The sequence below is a fragment of the Stegostoma tigrinum genome, chromosome 11, assembly GCF_030684315.1.
Source record: "Stegostoma tigrinum isolate sSteTig4 chromosome 11, sSteTig4.hap1, whole genome shotgun sequence".
Taxonomy (NCBI): domain Eukaryota; kingdom Metazoa; phylum Chordata; class Chondrichthyes; order Orectolobiformes; family Stegostomatidae; genus Stegostoma; species Stegostoma tigrinum.
This window is the reverse complement of record NC_081364.1, coordinates 52770895-52793065: the sequence shown is the minus strand read 5'-3', so window position 1 is coordinate 52793065 and position 22171 is coordinate 52770895. Positions and strand designations below refer to the sequence as shown.

The following is a 22171-nucleotide window of genomic DNA, read 5'->3' as shown; positions in this document are numbered from 1 at the left end:
AGTGACACAATATTCTTGCAGTTGAATAAAGACAAATTGCCACTGTTAAATTAATGGCTCATATTGCAACTATTTGGCTGCTTTAGGAAACATAAGAGTGAATCAGCCAATGGGGATGGGTTTTGGGCAGCTGGCCAATGAAATTCACTGGTCCAAGCCAGGCCTGATTAATGCTGAAGTGACTGATAATCAAGTGGCTAAGGACGACTGAACTGATTTCTGCGGCAGTTCCAAATCTGTGCTGTCAGGGGTCTTATCTGCTCTTGTAGACCATTGAGAATCAATCTACTGCTCCCAGCCCTGCTGAGAGTAGGGAAGGAAAGGTTCTCCCTTGGAGCCCGAATGTGTGGACTACAAATTAATAATTGTTCAAAACTGCAGGAGCCCTGTTCACAGCAAAAAAAAAGGTACTTTGAGCCTGTGTAGGCCATCGCACATGCATTGCATTTTAAGTGGGCCTGCTGTTGCATTGAAAGGTCAGGCCAGCACCAGGTCCTATTGACCATCCACATGGCCAGTGGATGGGCGTTCACTCACCACTAATATTGTTGTTCTGCTGCTGTGTGAGTATGTGAATGGTTTTCCCTTTCTCCACAGTATTATGAACTATAGATATTTTATTTGGAAAAATAAACTGGAAAAAAATTGATGTTTGGATTGCTTTATTACAGACAATGAACCCATTTTTTATAAATTACTTGAAGGAAAATGGAACTGTGTGGTAATATTTTGGTTACACAAAGATCTGCTCCTAAGAAGCTGGATTTCAATATTTCTGTAAGGCACCCTGGCACAAGATATCTTTGAATAAAAAGTAACAGCCTCACAATGATTTTAATGGGTTGTAACTGGCAGCTCATCAATGAACTCAGAGGAGAGAGATCAGTTGTGACACAAACCTCACAAAAGATTGCAGCAAATGAGTGAACACAGTGTGGAGCTGGAGGAACACAGCAGGTCGGGCAGCATCAGTGGAGCAGGAAAGTCAACATTTCGGATCGGGACCCTTCTTCGGAAATGGGGAGAGGAAAGGGAGCTGGGAAATAAGTAGAGGGAGGATGGGTGGGGCTGGGGAAAGGTAGGTGGGGTGGTGATAGGTGGATGCAGGTACGGGGTAGTGGGGATTAGTCAGTAGGAAGAGTGGGGCGGATAGTTGGGGAAGAAGATGGACAGGTTGTGTCAGGTCCAGAAGGTCCATTTGAGGGAGGATTGGACGTGGGATGAGACCAGGGGTGGGAAGATTGTAAAACTGGTGAGTTCTTAATTCTATGTTCAGGCCATTGGGCTGTAGGCTCCTGAGGCAGAATATGAGGTGCTGCCCCTCCAGTTTGCATGTGGTGTTATTGTGGCACTGGAGAAGGTCCAGGATGGACACGTCACCCAGAAGTGGTAGGGGGTGTTAAAATGCTAGGTGACCAAAAGCTGTTGTTGTTTGTTGTGTACAAAGCGCAGATGCTCCTCAAAATGCACTTAGCCTCACCAATGTAGACGAGGCCACATCAGGAGCAACGGATACAGTAGACCACGTTGGAGGATGTATAGGTGAACCACAATGGATATGGAAAGTTTGTTTTGGACCTTGGATGGAGGTAAGTGGGGAGGTGTAGCAACAGGTGTAGTATTTCTTGCAGTTGCAGGAAAAGTTGCCAAGTGTGGTGGAGTTAGTGGGGACTGTAAAGCAGATGAGGGAGTCACGTACAGAGCAGTCCCTATGAAGGGCAGATAGGGGTGGGGAGGGGAATATCTCTTTGGGTGTGGGGTCAGATTGTATTGGCGGAAGTGGTGGAGAAATACGCTGGATGCAGAGGTTGGTGGGGTGCTATGTGAGGACTTGGGGTGAGTTGTATTTTTTTTGGGGGGGAGGGTTTGAGGGCAGAAGTACTGGAAATGCAAGTAGGCAGCTGAGGGAATTTTTGATCACCAGAGCGGGGAAGTTGTAGTCCTTGAAATAGGAGGACACCTGGGATGACCAGGAGTGGAACGCTACATCCTAGGAGCAGACGCAACAGAAGTGGAGGAGTTGAGAATAAGGGATTGCATTCTTGCAGGAGGGTGGGTGAGAGGAGGTGTAATCCAGGCAGCTATGGGAGTCAATGGGTTTGAAATAGATGTCAATGTTGAGGCGGTTACCGGAGATGAAACAGAGAGGTGCAGGAAGTGAAGGGAGGTATCAGAGATGGTCCAGGTGAACTTGAGGTTGGGGCATAAGGTGTTAGGAAAGTTGACGAACTGTTAAAGCTTTTCATGGGAGCATGAGGCAGCTGATACAGTCATCAGTGTAGCATTGGAAGAGGTGAGGGATGATGCTGGTGTTACAGCAGAAAAAGGACTGTTCCCTGTATCCTACAAAGAGGCAGACATAGCAATGAAATAATTCACTCTCTCTGACAGTGGAAGAGAAACAACACATGAAAACTTTATGAATGAAAACATCTAAAATGTGCCATTATGTAGGTCTAAATGACTGGCAACCAAATTGAGGCTTGCCACAGTCTGTAAAAGGTGGTATCATCACCAGATCCAAACAAAATCTGTCAGCAAATCTTTTTGGTTGAACTTTGATTGAAAGATTTTGTTCTTTTTTGCTTATACTTTTCACCCATGATATTCCTAAAAATAGTTGTCTCAATTGTGCTGGACATCCTATGTGTGAATGAATGAATGTATGTAAGTTAAATAGGATATAGCTTCAGTTTTTATTGATAATGAATAATCTGCTTTGCCACATGTGAAGGGACAGGTTTGAGATGGGTTTATTTCTTGTTCATCGGTGAGAATGAACTCATAGTGTGTTTATTTTATCTGTGATGGTGGTCACATTCAGACATGAACCATTGCGGAAATTAATTTGATCGTACTTCACACTTATGATGACTTGTGGAATAGCCAGGCTCCAATGCTCTTAAATTTTAAAGATGTTGATATCTGAAAGCTAGTAACATATATCTCCATGACTTTTTAAATAGTCACAACAAAAGGACTATGGTACTCACACTGTGCCAAGGCAGTTCAAAGTATCTACAAGAGAGTAGCACTACCACAGCATGTCTCAACATCACAAAGGTAATCTTTCACATTAGAATGAATATCAACTTAGTGCAAAGTAAATGGATTTCAGCCTTACTCTGATTAGCAACCTATTGAGAGTAATGGGGATTTAGAGACATTGCCTTACTACTCATACAAGCTAATCATGCAGGGTGTGTTTTTATTTGGGACTATTGTTGCGGATTCCAATAATCCTGACATCAAGTCTTATAACAAGCAGACTGAAATAATAAAATTAATTGTAAACAAAAATGTGCATGTGTTTTATCCAAAATGTGAAATGGCATTACCTAAACGAGAAGAAATTGAATATTGAAATGAATCAGTAAGTAGTCATTGCGCATCTAGTCATAGTGAATCAACATTTTAAAATTTTAAGGTGTCGGCCATCATGACTTAACCTTTAGCAAAAAACAAAAAAGTGAAGAATGTCAGGGAATAAAAGCCTTGTTGCCAATTGCTGCGTGATGTCACCCTCTCAGGACGATTTGCCCTCTGGACAGTAATCACTTTCAGCTGCTGATCTGCTCCCACCCACTGAAACCGCCTGGAGAGCAGATGTTGCAGCTGTGTTCAGGAAAGGGTATGTCGATTCAAAATGGAAATATTCCCAATAAAACAGTAAAATGAAAAATCAATTTGTTTGTCACATTTCTGATTAGTTAATATGAATGCTATTTGCATGCTTGGAATCCAAACATAGTGTAATATGAAGGATCAAACTTCTTTCCATGTAATGTGCTGAAATAATGGGATGTCTAAAGAGCATATCATTTACTTAGACGGTCAATTTATTTCTCTTTTCAGCTTTGTGGCTACAAAACAAAACTACCAATTTTACCTGAAGTGATCATAGTATTGCTAACATCAAACAGAAATAAAATGTCACACACATGCATTTAGGGTATTAATGTGAATTTGGAGCTGAACACATTGCTTGGACAATGTGAGGAAAACTTTATTACATATCTGACTGCGTCATACTAGACATGGACATCCTGGATCATAATTCTGGATGTATGAAATGATAAGAACTCCATTCTGTAGCATGTTGATGAGCACATTTAAACACATAATATACAGCTTGAATGAATTTAATGCCTTAGTTACACCATATTGTTTCATAATATATCATTCAAAAACGGTAATTACTTGTAATATATTGTTATGCTGCTTGAAACAATATATAGGTAGTGCAGCTAGGGAAGAGACCATACTAGATCTTGTATTGGGGAGTGAGGCTGGTCAGGTGATCAAAGTTTCAGCGGGGGTGCATTTTGAACAGTGATCATAATTTCCATAAATTTTAACATAGTTATGGATGAGACTTTCCTTAGATGAAGATGCTAAATTGGGGGAAGGTGAATTATAAAAGTATTAGACAGGAACTGGAGAAATTAAACTAAGTGCTGCCGTTTGAGGGTAAATCCTCATCTGACATATGGGAATCTTTTAAAGGCCAGATGATCTGAGTTCAGGGTCAGCATGTTCCTGTGAGGATGAAAAGTAAGGATGGCAAGATTTAAAAATCCCGGATGTCAAGAGATTTAGAAAGGTAGTCAAAAGAAAAAGGAAACATATGTAGTGTTTCAAATATAAAGGAATCAAGAAAGAATTTTAACACAGTATTAGAAGGGCAAAAATGAACCATGAAATGCCCTTGGAAAGTGGGATTAAGTAATATCCCAAGGCATTTTATATATATGTATTAGGAGCGAGAGGTTAGCCAGATCCACTCAAGGACAAAGGACAGATTGTATGCATGAAGCTAGAAGAAGTGGGTGAGGACCTTAATGAGTGCTTTGCATCGGTATTCACCAAGGAGAAGGACATGGATGATGGTAAGACTAGGGGAGGTATGTTGATATTGCAGGGCATGTCGATATTAAGAAGTGGGAGGTATTGGGTGTCTCAAAAAACATCGTTAGATATGTGATCTACACGGACTTCAGTAAGGTGTTCAATAAGATTCTACATGGTAGACTGGTTGGCAAGGTTGGATTATATGGAATACAGGGACAACCAGCCACTCGGGATGAGCAAGAAATGCTGGCCAGTCAGCGATGCCCACATCACACAAAATGAATAGAAAAAAACTTGGATACAGAACTGGCTTGAAGGTAGAAGACAGAGGATAGTGGTGGAGGTTTGCTATTCAGACGGGAGGCCTGTGACCACCAGTGTGCCACAAGAATCGGTGTTGGGTCCGCTTGCTTTTGTCATTTATATAAATGATTTGGATGTGAACATAGGAGGTATGATTAGGAAGTTTGCAGATGACACCAAAATTGGAGGTGTAAAGGACAGCAAAGATGGTTACCTCAGAATACAACAGGACTTTGATCAGATGGGCCAATGGGCCAAGGTGTGGCAGATGGAGTTTAATTTAGGTGCTACATTTTTGAAAGGCAAATAGAGGCAGGACTTACACACTTAAAGCTAAGGTCCTGGGAAGTGGTGCCAAACAAAGAGAATTAGTGGCACAGGTGCATTGTTCCTTAAAAGTGGACTTGCAGGTAGAAAGGGCGGTGAAGGAGTGTTTGGCATGCTTGTCTTCAGTGGTCAGAACATTTGAGTATGAGAGTTGGGACACCATGTAAGGGCTGTGCAGGACATTGGTGAGGCCACTTTTGGAGTACTGTATACAGTTCAGGTTGCCCTTCTGTAGGAAGGAGGTTGTTAAACTTGAGTGTATGCAGAAAATATTCACAAGGATGTTGCCAGGATTGGATGGTTTGATCTACAGGGAGAGGGTGAACAGACTATTTTTCCTGGTGCATCAAAGACTGAGGGGTGACCTTACAGAAGTCTATAATATCATGAAGGGCTGGATAGTGTGATTAGCCAAGGTATTTTCCCTGGAGTGGAGTAGTCCAAAATTAGAGAGCATGGGTTTCAGGTGAGAGAGAGGAAAGACTTAAAAATAACCAGAGGGGGATCTTTTTCACACAGTGGGTAGTGCATGTATGGAATAAGCTGCCAGAGGAAGTGGTGGAGGCTGGTACAGCTACAACATCTAAAAGGCATCAGGATGGGTATATGAAAAGGAAAGGTTTAGCTAGATAGGGGCCAAATGCTGGCAAATGGGACTAGATTAATTTAGGATATCTAGACAGCATGGGCAAGTTACCAAAGTTTCTATGCTGCACAGCTCTATGACTCTATATGTCCCCAGGGCCTGATGGAACCTGTTCCAGGATGCTGAGGGAGCCAAGGGAGGAAATTGCTCAGACCTTGACAGAGATCCTTGTTTCCTCTTTAGAAACAGGTGAGGTCCCAGAAGTCTGGAGAATAGCCAATGTTGTTCCTTTGTTTAAGAAGGGCAACTGGGATGATCTCAGAAATTATAGACAGGTGAGCCTTACATCAGTGGTAGGGAAATTATTGAAGAGGATTCTTAGGAACAAGATTTACTCATATTTGGTAAAGAATTGACTTATTACGGATGGTCATCATGGTTTTCTGGGGGACAGATCTTGTCTCATAAATTTGATCGATGGGAGTAGAGCAGTAGATGTTATCTCCATGGTCTTTACTAAAGTATTTGACCAGGCCTCTCATGGTAGGCTGGTTCAGAAGACTAAATCTCATGGGATGCCTGATGAGTTGTTAAGTTTGACACAAAATTGCTTTGGTCATAGAAGACAGAGGGTAGTTGTGGAGGCTTTTTCTGACTGAAGGTCTATGACCAGTGGTGTTCCACAAGAATCAGTCCAAGGACCTCCATTGTTTGTTATACATATAAATAATTTGGATGAAAAACAGTGTTTTGATTACTAAGTTTGCAGATGATATAAAAATTGGTGGAGTTGCAAAAAGTGAGGAAGGTTGTCAATGGAGACAGCAGGACATAGAGCAGTTAGAAAGTCGGGCAGAGAGATGCCAGGTGGAATTTAATCTGGACAAGTATGAGTTCATGCGTTTTGAGAGGTCAAATGCAAGGTCAATGCAGTATGTAGTAAATGGCAGGACCCTTAGGAACACTGATATTTAGGGGGATCTTGGGGTGCAATTCCATAGTTCCCCAAAAATGGTGACACAAGTAGATAAGGTGGTATAGAAGGCTTGTGGCATGCTTGCCTTCATTGGTCAGGTCATTGAGTACAAAAGTTGGCAAGTCATGTCACAGCTTTGAGTATTGCGCGCAGTTCTGGTTGCTGCACTATAGGAAGGATGTGGAGATTTTGGAGAGAGTGCAAAAGAGATTTACCAGGATGTTGCCTGGATTGGAGTGTATTAGCTAGAAGGAGAAATTGGATAAACTTGGATTGTTTTCTCTAGAGTGTCAGAGGCTGTGGGACAACCTTATAGAAGTATATAAAGTTATGAGAGGCATAGATAAGATGGATAGTTGGGGTCTTTTTTTCCCAGGGTGGAAATGCCAAAAACTAGGCAGCTTAAAGGCTTAAAGTGAGCAGAGGAACGTTCAAAGATTTGTGAGGCAAGTCTTCTACACAGAATAGTAAATGCCTGCAATGTGCTGCCCGGGGAGTTAGGAGGAGTAGGTATGACAGCACATTTAAGAGACATCTAGATGGACATGTGAACAGGCTGGTAATGGAAGGATTGAATCATGTGCAGGCAGCATGGATTCGTTTAGAATTGCAGCGTGGTTGGCACAGACATGTTGGGTTGAAGAGCCTGTTCTTTTGCTTTACTGTTCTGTGTTCTATTGTACTTAACCTAAAAATTCAGATGCAACACAAATATAGTTTTATGATAAAACAGAGATAAATAAAGTTAACTAAATTTTAATTACGATAATGAGCCAATTTTAAAAAAATTATAACAGCCAGACTGACATTATATGATTCTAAGGATGGCACAAAAGCAATAAACATTGGATTTATCTAAATGGGTCAGAGCAATTGTCCCTGCTGACCTAATACAGACGTAATAAGTTGCATATCATTCCACTTTAGCAACAAGGCCATACATTTAGTGTAAGGTTCCTATTTTACAAATTAACGTGTCCTCCAACTCACAATGATTGGAAGATCTTAACACGCAAAGATTTTCATTTGCCCTGCCGACAAATTTCCTGGCAACTGTGTCAAATCCCTACTACACCAGTCTGAATTTAATCATTTCTCACTTAAGCCATCCTGTTAATATTGAATAAAAGCTGTGAATTTGAATCAAATTAGTGCCAGTACCTTCATTGACAATTTTATACTAATGGTCCAGGCTCAAAATATACTATCATCCAGACCTGAATAGATTGCAATCCTGCCCATTGTATCATCTTGTTCCCACAATTCAATATATTCATATTTTTAGTATGATTTCAAAGTAAAAATATCTTAGTGAATATTTTTGTAGTCTTGGAACTCACACACACGGATCAGTTTATACTGGCTTGTAATGTTTTGTGGTTATGATGATGCATTAGTGCAAATATGATGTTATTTCTCTAAGTATTCCTCCACAGGAATGTTATAAACCCACAAATATAACAGTGTTTCTCAGTCTGAAATTTTCACACAGGAATTGAATAAAAATCAGTCATGTTATGTACTCTTTATTCTTTATTTATTATAGACGTATGTGTGAAATCAATGGTATTAATTTATCAATATATTAATTATAAAAATTTGTCTACTAAAAAGCTGCTTATAACTTAATTGGCTAAGAAAGCAAAATCATTTTTAATACTTACTTTATAACAATTCACTTATATCAGGAACTTCATCAGAATATTTAATTAATTCATTGCAGATGGTTCATACCCAATTTAAAGGTAGTTGCTAACCAATTGTAAAATTCCAATGACTGAAACCAATTTCCATTTTCTCTCAACGCAAAATTTGCATTGGATTCAACCAATTCTTGTCTAAGCAATAACACGGGATTCTGATGGACAAAAATAATTTTCAATCTCTCCCACAATGAGCATATCCTTGTGAAATATAACATTGCTTATCTGAGCATACAAATGTTCACATCTGTTCTGGTTAGTAATGCTTAATACTCTTCGTTAATCCTATGTTAAATCCCTCATGGTTACAAAGAATATTTTGTTCCTCCTTATCGTAAAAAAAGCTTGAAGAAAACTGGTAAGTAATTAAACAATCAATATGAAATGCAAATAGATTTTGCAGTGAAATAAATTATTTTTCAAGTATAAATATGAGCACTATTATGCAATTTTTGGCAAAATTATGATACCCATGTTATGCTTGAATTTGGGAAGTTCTGTTGAAACCACTGTAAACTCTCCAAGGCTGATTTCTGTCGCTAAGGTATAATCAACTTGCAGTGGATTTATTTTGGAAAACCGAACAACCCAGAATTTTCCACACTTTCTCCATGTATCAACCCCTATCGACATTTGTGCGAATCTGACTGTACCAAGGAACGTACCGGATATAATAACTTTCAATGTATTAACTTCAATTGACTTTGGAGGGTTGTTTTAATGGCACGACGAATGCGTGATGTGGACTTGCAGACAGCAAGGACAACCGAACCAGGTTCTCAAACTTTTACCAGGGTATAGTGAAATCGCTTGACTGCATAGACAGGAGAACCTTCGCCGTAAAATTATATTTCATACCTGAATGTAAAAAAAAATCGTTCACACATGTATAAAATTAAACTCATTTGCTTATGTTATATGTGATAAACCCAATTGAATCCGAAATATGATTTAAAGGTTTTCTTTTGTGAGTATTTTACAAAGTAAACATTCTTTAGGGTAGCTTTGTTGTTCAGCAAATACATAGCATTTAAAATAAGCTCAAACGAAACGATTTCGAAGAATGTAACATCCTCTTTTTCAGGCTAGCTAACTTGACCGGCGTCAGAAAGGAAACTCGCTTTAGTAAAACCAGACACGCCAATGACATAATGTTCCCAAGACAATCACACATGATACTTGTATGCATGATCTATACTTAAGACAGTTAGAGGGCTTAATATTGCTTCTCGCAGACAAACAAGTTACTGATTGCAACTACAAATGTTGCACTGCGCAATTATTGTATTCTGCTAACATTTAAAGTCGTAACTTCAGATTAGATAAAATGATCTAAAAACTAATGTGTCGCAACAATGATTTCTCAAACTCATGGTTTTGACTCAAGGTATTCTTTTTTTAAAAAACGATGCCATACTGAATACATGGACGCATTGTTTAAGACTTCAATGTTGAAAACACTACTTTCCATATCTTCAAGAATTTAAAAAAAATTCAGGTAATTTACATGCCGTTATGAATTGGTCTTTAAATAAGAAGCCTGTCTAAAGCGTTATAAATTTTTTCGGTGTGTTTAAAACTAGGCATTGAAAGTGTTTCCACATTCAAATCGGTAGAGATCAATTTCAATGCTAACTTTAGTAAGATCGTTTTTATAATATCGCTGGTGGTTTATTACAATTAAATATTAAACATTAATTATCGCCTTTTGGACTTCAATTGAACTTTGTAACTGCAACCATGCCAAGCCACTTCCAAGCACCACTGCTTTATATTCCTGGATTGTACTAACTGAGCTGGCTGCATGCTGCCGTCTCTCCCCCCCCCCCCCCCCCCCCCGCTGCTTTGCATGAAGTGCCCCTCACTCGCGATCCCGCCGTTCAAGCGGTTCTTCACGAGCTGCCAAATCCCGTACAGCGCACGCTGAGAATGGGGCCCTCGGCCCTAGGGCTTCCACAGAACAGGCAATAATTACATTACCATCACCTAAAGAGGCAGGGGCTGCTTCCACTCCACCCCCTCCATTCTATCCTGTGTTTCAGTCGCCAAATGTCAACAGCGACTCGCTTCTCCAACTTTATGTTTCGCTAACTACAATGTAATGAGCGAAAGCTTGTCGCCGTGCACAGTATCCTTTAAACAAAACAAGGGATTGAGATCTGAGGAGAAGCAGCACATTTAAGTCACCACAGTGGTGTCAGGCTGTACGCCGTGTCAACTTCTGCAAGTAAAACAAACAGAACGCTCACTGTTACTGGCGAGAACATCACTTTTACGCCAAGTTAGTGAGGGGAAGGAATGTGAGCGCGGTTCCGGGACACAGGGGTCAAACTGGGACGTGCTTTGGGCCATCCCCAAACTGACACTATTTCTATCCCGAAACAGCCAGGTTCAGAACGTATCTGGGAAGCCTCACTTCCTCAATCTATCCCGCGTCACCAACTCTGAATAATTCTGGATTGTACTTGTTGATGAGGAATGAAGTGTATCTCAAGCAACAGCAAACTGCAGCGATTGTGGGGGGTTGCTTTGGTCAACGTAGGGGTGGAGTTGTGCTGGTTCTGGTTGTGTTAGATATATAGGACCCGATAACTCACCCACTTTAATTTAATTTTGCAATTCTCATTTCATACATTTCCACATATTCAGCTATAATCCGAACTGGGAATTTCAATTGGTAACGTTCAGTATTTCATTGTTGAGAAATGATATGTTAAGATCGGTTAACGAATTCAGAATTATGCTGTCCAGATACCTGACCTCCAGTCAATTGTATTTAGAACATCTTAGTACCTAGGGTTTTGGACAATTGCAATTTCTTTGCGTCATCGTGAAGTTGTGTTTCCAACGGGATATAGGGCAATGGAAGGAAAGGGTTAATGTTTTTTTGGTCCTGCTAAATGAATGAACATAGCGATAGCATTACGTAATGTTTTAAAAGACAAGCAAGCGGTGGGGGACCAGAGCTTAAATCAGTTCCAGGTCCTTGTCGCTTTACACTATCCTGTTTAAAACAGCGACGCGCTGTCTTTCAAGGGAATTCAGAGCAGAAAGACCCCGGTTTACCAGTGGACCTGTGCAGCACAAACACGAGCAAACAAGTTTGTCAAATTCAGTTGCTCTCAGCGTTGGGGTAAGTTTATCTCGGCTGTTATGTTTCTGTCCTTTTTTTAAAAAACAATCCGTGGTTTGAACCGCCAGCGAATCGGCGGATTTCTGGTACATTTCAGATGGTGACATCATGATTTACAACAAGATGAGAACATGTTAGAGGAAAGGTTCTCATTTTATGGAGAAGAGCGATTTACTGGGAAAGCTGAACCGAGCAGCGCGCTAACTGTGTTGAGGGAATGAGTGAGTGATGCGGGATCTCATTTCGAGCGTGTGAAGGGGAGAGGGAGGTGTATTGTCTTTGCAAAAGCAAATAAGTTTCCTTCCACTAGATAAGGAATTGAAATACTATAAAATGGCTAGACACAGCTTTCTAAAATCGGAGAACACAGCATTGTGCCTCCTGGCACGTGTTTTGAGGTGGCTCCGTGTATACATCTGAATCCGGAAGATCTGTTCACCCTGTGGTCGACATTGCAATGTTTCATGTTGTATTTGGCCCGAATCTGTTCGAGATGTTTGTTTTGTTAATCAAGACAATTAGTCAGTTGAATGTTGTTCCATGCAACAAGGGAAATATGAAATTTGAGGGGTGGTGGTGGGAGTTGGTTGAGGAAACTTCTTTCGTCAGGACAATGAAATGCATCACCTTCCGTAAAGTGAATGAACGGAAAACAATGATCAACACCAGTAAGGTGAAGCGAGACACAGGGCAGTACCCGGTTGATGAACATGAATGTAAATATTAAGGCAGTAGTCCGAAGAAAACCCGGCCTGATTCTATACCTTACACATTGACTAATCAGAGGCGGAGGTGGAACTGGGTCTCTAGGTCATGTAGAGTCCTAGGTACAAATATGCCGGAGATCCTTAAGTTCAGCGGGGCTCCGTCCGTGGGTCAGAGATCTCCTTCTTCAGTACATTGCTTCGAAGCTGGAACAAAATAGCAAATCTCATCCCAGTTTCTATGGCACGGGAAACCAGAAGAGTGGAGAGGGAGTTTAGATAAGGTTGTCAGACTAGGAGTTTTAACTACCGTGGACGATAGCAACAACAGCAGAGGAACAGAGTGTGAATAGAAAATTTCAAATTAAAGACTTTTACATGTTAGTAGAATTTGGGGAGCTACAAGATAAGTAGACACCATACCATCAGACAGTTTTTAAAAAGTGCTTGAATGAGTTGTAACAAAGTTGGTGTGTCCTTGTGGGGCCGAAGGGCCTGTTTCCACACTGCAGGAATTCTATAAGTGACAAGTGATTGCTGTCACTAATTGGATGCAGGCGATCAGGTTATTGTATGAAGATGAGCAGGTTCTAAATTTGCAACTGGGAAAGTGGGGGGGGGGGGGGTGCTGATGGAGGTAAAAAAATCGGTGTTTTTGTTGAAGTTGTTGATGCTGTTTCGTTGGCAGGAGGCTTCCGATAATCATCTTCGTCAATAGGAACGGCAGGGAGTTGCTGCGCGGCGCCGCCATGTGCAGGGGTAACCGCGCAGTCTAACCGCGGGGGTTGGGAGCACCCTTGGTGGCTGGGACAACCTCTCCCAATACGCCCAACACCGACCCAAAAGGGTGGTCTTAATAACCCACCTACCACACTCGGAAAACCCTTCTGAGGAAATCTCCTCCAAATATGTGCAATTCCTAACTCACATTCGCAGACGGCCTGATAACATTCATGAAGACCAATTAAAACATGTGGGAAAAGATAAGCCTAACCAATACTTATCACTCACACACACACACTCTTTCCCCGTGATGTTCTTGTGAAGATCCAAGAGGGCCGAGTTGGCCCCTAAGTGGGGTATGAGATATTATGGAGGGAAGTGTCCTCCTGCCCAGTGGTAGAGGTTCTTTAAGTCACGCTGGGTGTAAACCAACGCCCCATGTCCGGCTGAAACATTCAGGAACATAGGACATGACTGCAGCAGCACAGAGCAGAGAGCTTGTCTTTACACTTATCCTCGCCGTGCTGCTCCTGAAAGTGTCTGCCTACTTCCTCAACATTAACTTTATTCTCAGTTGGCACAAAATTAACTGAAGAATTAAAAGAAATCTGACATCTTTTTTAAAAAAATCTCAACATAAAAGTCGCTGTGTACCTATTTTAACCGCAGCGATTACTTGGTCAAGGCGCTCGCTACGTTGAAGTCCAAATGTAAGAACATCCGAGCCGCTCTGAAGCGCCCCCTATTGGAAAACGAATGATGACGAAGACCGTAACTTCACCCACTCGGGTGATCAAAAAAGCCCTCAATGCATCTCTTGCATTTCCAGCACCTCTGCCCTCACATCCCCTCCCCTAAACAAAAATAATGACAGAACCCCGCTTGTCTTCATCACCCCACCAATCTCCGCATCCAATGTATAATTCTCCACTACTTCCACCACCTGTAATCCGACTCCACAACCAGAGATACTTCCCGGCCAACCCCTAATTTGCCTTTAATAGGGATCGCACTCTCCACAACTCTCTGGTCTGCTCCACATTCCCCAATAACCAAGCCACCGCCCCCCCCCCAAAACCTTTCTCTGCAACAGCAGGAAGTGCAACATCTGCCTCTTAACACTCCTCCCCGACCTTCACCACCACTTAAGGCACAAAACAGACCTTCCACATTAGACAGGGATTCACCTACACATCCGTCAACTTGATCTACTGCTCCCAATGTGGCCTCTTCTACATCGGTGAGACCAGGCATAGACTCCGAGACCATTTTTTAGAGCGTCTGCTCTCTGTTTGCGACGAATGACAAAACCTTCCAGTCGAGAACCATTTCAACTGGTCCCTCACTCCCTGGGTGCCACGTCCATCCTCAGCTCCTCCAGTATGACAATGACGTCACACGTTAATTGGAGGAGCAAGCCCTCATATCCCACCTCAGGAGCCTACAGCCCAATGGCCTAAACATGGGAACTCACCAGTTTTAAAATCTCCCCTCCCCCAGCTCATCCCATGTCCAACCTTCCCTCTCATCCCCGCTTCCTTAACCTGACACAATGTGTCCATCTTCCCTCCCAACCTACTGAGCCATCCCCACCGCTGCCTACCTGCACTCACCTATCACCATCCCACCTGCCTTCTCCAGCCCCACCACCCCTCCTCTATTTCTAAGCTCACTTCTCCCTCCCCTAATTCTGAAGAAGGGCGCCACCCGAATCGTAAACTTTCCGGCTCCTCTGAAGCTGCCTGGCCCGCTGTGTTCCTCCGGTTCCACACTCGAGTTGTCTCTGACCGCAGCGTCTTCAGTTCTTACTGTCATCTCTGATGACGATAATCGCTGCCTTTCTGGGCATCATGTACTACGGTGTTAATACTTCTAACAAAATTATTCTCCGAGAAGTTGTTGTTAAATATGCCGATCCCAGCAAACACTGAACAGAAGGTATTTAAGGTGTCAGGGAGAGCCCCAGCTGCATCTGCTGCACGAAGTTCGATTAGATTGCAACTGAATTACGGATCACTAATTTATCAGCACAACTGTCACTGATAAAACGCATTGTTTGTGAGCACGTTGTGAAAACAGAAGGAATCCTTAGACTTTATTTGATTAATGATTAAAAAGTAACATGTCCAGCTCAAAACGATGGTGTGTTTGATCTTTACATTATAATTCACTGTTCAGCTTAAGTCATACAATTCGATAATGCGGTAGTAACCATTTTGTTTCCATTTTTCATTCTGTTTCTCGAAGTGCGCATTTTTCTCCCTCACTGCTGTCGCAAGTTCTGGCCGCCTATCATTTTCTTACTCGCTCCCTCTTGGATCTCCATCCCCTCATTCTCGCTTTAACTGTCTGCTCCCCGTCTGCGATTGAGTCATCGCTGATTGGTGTCTCCCTGGACTTGCCTGTCGGACCGAATCATTCGTTATGTTATTTCTGTTCCATCTCTTTTGTCTACTGCTTATAAAGCCTGTCCCTTTCTCCATAGTTCAATGTATTGCAGTTCTGCTCCCGTGGTTAAATCATTGTTTATTTTAACTAGTAAACAAATTCACTGCCGTCGCCTCGGTTGGATTGATCCTGTTCATAGGTCAGCACGGGGTGTGGGAGGGGAGCGGATTCGATTCCGGCCCAGAGCAGGGCTGGGCGGGGTCTCTCGAACCCATGAAACTGTCTAAGGAACAGTAGGAGGTATTGGTTGACGAAACCCCCCTGGAGGGCAAGGAATGGTTGGATCTGTTCCGGTTACAAAGCAAAAAATCCTTCTAGTACCTTGGAAAACAAGGATCTTATCTGTTGATTCAAAGAGACGTGGTACAGGCTATGTTTATGTACGCAAATTTGTTACATTTATACATAGAACAATATAGTACAGTACAGGCCCTTCGGCCCACGATCTTGTGCCAGCCCATTATTCCTACTCAAAGATCAAACTAATCTCCATATCCTTCATTTTATTATCATCCATGTGCCTATCCAAGAGTTGCTTAAATATCCCTCATGTACCTACTCTACTACTGCTGCTGGCAGCGCGTTCCATGCACCCACAATTCTCTGTGTAAAGAATCTAGCTCTGACATCTGCCCTATACTTTCCTCTAAACACCTTAAAATTATGCCCCCTCATAATAATCATTTCTGCCCTGGGTAAAAAAATTCTGCCTATCTACTCTATCTGTGTCTGTCATCACCTTGTATCAAGTCACCTCTCATCCTTCTTTGTTCCAGGCTGAATACTTTCCATCCACTACCACCCTCTGTCTTCTATTGGACATCCAATTCTGTATCCTGACAGTCAAATTTCCCTGAATCCCATGCCTTCTTACTTTCTGTATGAGCCTACCATGGAGAACCTCATCAATGCCTTGCCATAATCCATATACACTACATCCACTGCTCTGCCTTCATCAATGTATTTTGTCACATCCTCAAAGAATTCAATAAGGCTTGTGAGGCATGATCTGCCTGTCACAAAGCCATGCTGACTATTTCTATACTTTTCCAAATAATCATAAATACTATCTCAGAATCCTCTCCAATAATTTGCCCACCACAGAAGCAAGACTAACCGGTCTGCAAGTCCCAGGATTATCCCTATTCCCCTTTTCGAACAAGGGAATAACATCTTACATGCTCCAGTCATCTGGTACTACTCCAGTGGACAGTGAGAATGCAAAGATCATTGCCAAAGGGGCAGCAGTCTCTTCCCTCGCTTCCCATAGCAACCTTGGGTATACCCTGTCTGGCCCAGTGGACCTATCCTCATGTTTTTCAAAATTTTCTAGCACATCCTCCTTCCTAACATCAACCTGTTCAAGCATATCATTCTGTTTCCCGCTGTCTTCACAAACTACAAGGTTCCTCTCACTGGTGAATACTGAAGGACCTCCCCTACCTCCTCTAACTCCAGGCAAAGTTCCCTCCACTATCCCTGATCAACCCTACCCTCACACTGGCCATCTTCTTGTTCGTCACATAAATATAGAACACCATGGGGTTTTCCTTTACCCTACTTGCCAAGACTTTTTCATGCCCCCTTCCAGCTATCCTGTGTCCATTCTTTAGTTCCTTCCTGGCTACCTCGGAACCCTCTAGAGCCCTGTCCGATCCTTGCCTCCTCAACCTTAAGTAAGGTTCCTTCTCCCTCTTGGCTAGATGTTCCACATGTTTTGTCATCCAAGGTTCCTTCACCTTACCATCCTTTCCTTGCCTCAGTGGGATAAACCTATCCAGTTCCTGTAGCAACTGCTCCCTAAACACCCTCCACGTTTTTATTGTGCATTTCCCTGAGAACATCTGTTCCCAACATATGCTTTGTAGTTCTTGCCTAATAGCATTGTAATTCCCCCTCCCCCAATTAAGTACTTTCCCATACCGTCTTCTCCTATCCCTCTCCATGACTATGGTAAAGGTCAGGGAGTTGTGATCACCATCATTCAAATTCTCTCTCACTGAGATCTGACATCTGAGATAATAAAATGTGAGGCTGGATGAACACAGCAGGCCAAGCAGCATCTCAGGAGCACAAGCCTCACATTTTATTATCTTGGATTCTCCAGCATCTGCAGTTCCCATTATCTCTGAGATCTGACATCTGACCTGGTTTGTTGCCAAGCATCAAATCCAATACGGCACCTCCCCCCCATAGTTGGCCTATCTACACATTGAGTCAGAAATCCTTCCTGGACACACCTGACAAAGCATCAAATCCAATATGGCACCTCCCCCCATAGTTGGTCTATCTACATATTCAGTCAGAAATCCTTCCTGGACACACCTGACAAAGCATCAAATCCAATACGGCACCTCCCCCCATAGTTGGCCTATCTACATATTCAGTCAGAAATTCTTCCTGGACACACCTGACAAAGCATCAAATCCAATACAGCACCTCCCCCCATAGTTGGCCTATCTACATATTGAGTCAGAAATCCTTCCTGAACACACCTGACAAAGCATCAAATCCAATATGGCACCCCCCCCCGCCCATAGTTGGCCTATCTACATATTCAGTCAGAAATCCTTCCTGGACACACCTGACAAAATCTGATCCATCCAAACTATTTGCACAAAGGAGGTTCCAGTCGACATCAGGGAAGTCGAAGCCACCCATGACAACAACCTTATTACTTATGCAAAATAACACTGAACACGAGGAATGTTGCAACTTTGGTAGCAGTAACTGTTACGCATGACAGCTGGCATGTAGATCCTGCACAAGAGGAACACAGCAGAATGTAGGTAGACACTAATAAACTTGAGGAGTGGACATATTAATAGCAGATGCACTCCAAAGTAGCTCAGCTTGAGATGGTACAGTTCAGTAGGAAGAATTAAGAGGTATGTACTATTTGAAAAATAAGAGGTGGGAGGGGATCTTGGGGCACAGATACACTAATAGCTAAAAGTATTGCAGCTTGATAAAAGGCATAATAAATAAAACACTAAGATTTATTTCTAGAAGGATAGAATTGAAAAGGAGAATCATTGTCAAACTTGAATGGTCAATTACTTTAGACTTGGAGTAATATCGATAAAGATTGAATATATTAGGTTTCTTCCATCTATAAGGTGAAGATCAAAGGCTGAAATCCTAGATATCTTGAAGAAGGCTTCACTTGCAGGGGAGATCAAAGATAGGAGTCATCATTCACAAACTACATAACTAAAAAATCCAAAAGAGGATTCAGGAGAACTTCTTTAACCAGAGGGTTTAGAATGTGGAACCTGTTATTGAAAAATTAAGGTAATCAAATGAAGGAATTTTGGGGGAACCTATATACATTTCTTTGGGTAAAAAGAATAGACATGGAAGCAAGGAATTTGCTCGGAGTTGGGTGCCGTCCCAACTACAACATTAAACGGAGATGAAGCTGAAGTCCCATTTGCAGCAAAAGTGCAAAACAACCCTGACAAAGTTCTGAGATAATAAAATGTGAGGCTGGATGAACAAAGCAGGCCAAGCAGCATCTCAGGAGCACAAAAGCTGACGTTTCGGGCCTAGACCCTTCATCAGAGATTGTGTTCATCCAGCCTCACATTTTATTATCTTGGAATTCTCCAGCATCTGCAGTTCCCATTATCTCTGACAAAGTTCTGATCTTGTTTGTGTTACCACCCACTTAGGTAAATGTGCTGATTTTCAAGCCCCACTACTCTTACGGTCGCCACAAAACTCTACTAGTTGAAACCATTTCTAAACTTCCAACAAAGACAGACATTAAAAATTGGTTTTATGGGTAGATGAAAAAGCACTGGAGAGACACTGTTCAATCCTGTCCACAGGATTTGATGAGATTCTCCTTTTCCTTCCCAGAATGAGTGATGTCCAAATCCCTTTTTAGATTGTTTCACTCTTTCACAGGTGAAACTGGATGATTAGTACACTAACCATAGAATGGTCGTCAGGCTGATGACCCCCAGCGTCCACGACTGGTCCCAATTGCACGATCAAATCAGCAATCTATTGCTGGTAGTTCATTCTTCTAACGACCTTGAACGGATCTTGAATTTCACTTTCAGAGCTTCGCCCTTCTTCTCTCCTCCCCAGCTGCTTGAAGCAGTGGCGCAAGCATGACTCAGAGTTCCAGTAACTTGTTTTTAAAGTGCAGCAATTCAGTCTTCAGTCTGTTGTTTTAAAACAGTCATTTTCCCATTTCAGATCACAATCAAAAGTATTGAAAAATGACAAGACGCAGGCTTTACATGTGTTCATATTCCACTGAAGGAACTGCCAGTGTTGATAACATTTCAATAATAGTGTGAAGGTAGATTTTTATTAAATTTCTGGGTTGAAATAGACCATTTAGCTGCTTGAAGTACTGGGAATCACGGACAAAATTTTGATGCACATATTGTCTGCTGCAACACCAAATAAGTTTTAAGAAATATTCTGGAGCTCCGAGCTGAGTTTTAAATTGATTTCGAAACTATACACTTTGCTGCGAAAGGGAGGGTGCTTCTAGAGTCACATAAGGTCCTTTTGGATTTTGAATCCAACTCTAAAAATTAACTGAGTTTGTAGGGGTTACGGTAGAATTCAAACTTCAAAGCACTTTTGAGTTGAAAACCAGAAGGTATACCCAGAAAGCAGAAGAAAACAGAGCATTATGCTCACAGGAGCCAGGGGCATAGAACCTGGAATGAGGAGTTTGGCGACAGACAGAAATGTAGTATAACAGGCAAGGAAGACAAACTCAGAGCTTTGGTTCGTACTTGGCACTGTGACATTATTGCGACTTTGGTGTTGCAGCAGTCTGAAAGAGGGATAGGACAGGCAGTTACATGTCCCAGATTTAGATGTTTCAGGTGTGATAGAAAGGAGGTAAAAGGGGTGGGGGAGTGGCATTACTGGCAAAGAAGTATTACTCAGCTGAAGGAGGATACAACAAAGAACTTGTGCAGCAAGGCAATACGGGTAGAACTCAGGAACAGGAAAGGTGAAATCACAATGCTAGGAGCATACTTCAAGCCTCATAACAGCCAGCGAGAGATAGAGGAAAGAATATGTTGACAGATTTTGCAAAGATATAAAAACAGTAGGGTTGTTGCCCGTTTCTGAAGAAGGGTCCCAATCTGAAATGTCAACTTTCCTGCTCCTCTGATGCTGCCTGGCCTGCTGTGTTCCTCAGCTCCGCACTGTGTTATCTCTGACTCCAGTATCTGCAGTTCTTACTATCCCTGAGGGTTGTTGTGCTAGGTGATTTTAACTTCCCTTATATTGTCTGGGACTGACTTCATGTTAGGAGCTTGGATTGGGCAGAATTTGTAAGGACCATTCAGGAGTGTTTTTTTGACACAATATGTAAACAGTCCAATGGACCTGATTTTGGGAAATGAGCCCAGCCAAGTGAGTAAAGTTTCAGCAGGGGAGCATTTCAGGAGTAGTAACCATAATACTGTGAGTTTTCCGATACTCATGGATAGGGATAACAACAGTCCTGGGGTGAAGGTTTTAAACTGGGGGAAGGTGAACTACGACAATATTAGGTAGGAACTGGAGAGTGTTGATTGGAGGGTATATCCACATCGGACCTGTGTGAGTATTTCAAACGGCAGTTGATAAGAGTTCAGGAGCGGTATATTCCTGCGAGAATGGAGGATAGGTATGGCAAGTTATGTGAGCCTTGGATGACCAGGAATGTTATAACCTTGGTCAAAAAGAAAAGGGAAGCAGATGTAAGGTCTAGGAGGATGGGAACTGATAAAGCCCTTTGAAGTATATAAGGAAAGTAGGAAAGAACTTAAACAAGGAAGTAGAAGAGCTAAAAGGAGTCATGAAAAGTTGTTAGCAAATAGGATTAAGTAGAATCCCAAGGATTTTTATACATATATAAAAAGCACGAGGGTAGCCAGGGAAAGGGTTGGCCCGCTCAAGGACAAAGGAGGCAATCTATGTGTAGTGCCAGAAGAGGTAGGTGAGGTCCTAAATGAATACTTTGTGTTGGTATTCACCAAAGAGAAGCAATTGATGGAGGCTAATCTCAGGGAAGGGAGAGTCGAATTTCTAAGCCAAACTGCTATTGAAACAGAATAGGTGATGCGCCTCTTAAAAAGCATTAAGATAGATAAGTCCCCAGGTCCTGATGGGACCTATCCCAGAATATTGAGGGAGGAAAGAGGGCAAATTGCTGAAGTATTGACAGACATCTTTGCATCCTCTTTGGCTGCAGGTGAGGTCTCAGAGGACTGGAGAATAGCCAATGTTGCGCCATTGTTTAAGAAGGCTAACAAAGATAATCCAGGACATTACAGGCCGTGAGTCTCATATCAATGACAGGGAAACTATTATAAAAGATTCTCAGGGACAAGACCAATAGCCATTTAGAAGCAAATGGACTTAATAGCGGTAGATAGCACGATTTTGTAC

General features: G+C 42.1%; 1 protein-coding gene across 3 annotated transcripts in view; it reads left to right on the top strand.

The window, feature by feature from the left end:
- Positions 1-11720: 11720 nt before the first annotated feature.
- Positions 11721-22171, top strand: part of flnbl (filamin B, like) — a 135879-nt gene continuing 125428 nt past the window's right edge. For all 3 annotated transcript variants that reach the window (XM_048547920.2, XM_048547921.2, XM_048547919.2), the window contains exon 1: positions 11721-11879. The gene's annotated coding sequence lies outside the window, so the exon portion shown is untranslated. The remainder of the gene's footprint in view (positions 11880-22171) is intronic.